The sequence below is a fragment of the Chrysochloris asiatica genome, unplaced genomic scaffold (genome assembly GCF_000296735.1).
Source record: "Chrysochloris asiatica unplaced genomic scaffold, ChrAsi1.0 scaffold00199, whole genome shotgun sequence".
NCBI classification, from domain to species: domain Eukaryota; kingdom Metazoa; phylum Chordata; class Mammalia; order Afrosoricida; family Chrysochloridae; genus Chrysochloris; species Chrysochloris asiatica.
This window is the reverse complement of record NW_006408717.1, coordinates 4,181,145-4,182,043: the sequence shown is the minus strand read 5'-3', so window position 1 is coordinate 4,182,043 and position 899 is coordinate 4,181,145.

Genomic DNA, 899 nt, shown 5'->3' with positions numbered 1-899 from the left:
TGCTGGGTAAGGTGGAGGGTCAGAGAAAAAGAGGAAGACCCCCAACAAGATGGATTGGCCAGGTGGCATCATTGATGGACTCAAGTGTGGCAGCAGTGGTGAGGTTGGCCCAGGATCAGACATTGTTTCATTTTGCTGTGCATGGGGTCACTATGAGTCGGTTCCGACTTGATGGCACCTGACAACAACAACACCAATGCAAATATTGTCTCTTCTTGTTGTGGAAGTCCACGCACATGTATGTTATTCCTCTTGATATTGTCCCACATAAATCTTAGAATTTCTTCAGAGTTTTTCATTATTTTTCCTAACTGTTATTTGAGCAGATGAATATTGAGAGATTTGTCTTCCAGATCAGTGATTCAATTCTGTTTCTTTAGCCTTTCAATGAATTCTCTTTTTCTGAATTGTTAGTATTAATCTTCTGTCTTTCTAATTGCGCTTTTTGTATGGTTACCAAGTTTTCATTTATTTTGTCAGTTAGTTCCTGTAGCGTGTTCCTGAATTCTTCTAAAGTTTTCTCTGTGTTCTCCTTGCTTTCTTGGATGATTCTCTCAATCCATTGAAGTTACCTAAATATCGTTATATTAAATTCCTTATCCAGTAGTTCTGGTAATATATTTTGTTACTGAATTTTGCCCACTTGTTTGAGGCACTCTATCTTGTTTCTTCATGTAAGCTGAAATTGTCTGTTTTCCATGATTTTGTTTTGTTATCATATTGTATTCTGTTTTTTTGTGTTGTCATTATGTTGTTGTTGTTGTCAGGTGCCATCGAGTCGGAACAGACTCATAGCGACCCCATGCACAGCAGAATGAAACAATGTCCGATCCTGGGCCAACCTCACTACCTCTGCCACACATGATGCCATCAATGATGCCACCTGGCCAGTCCATCTC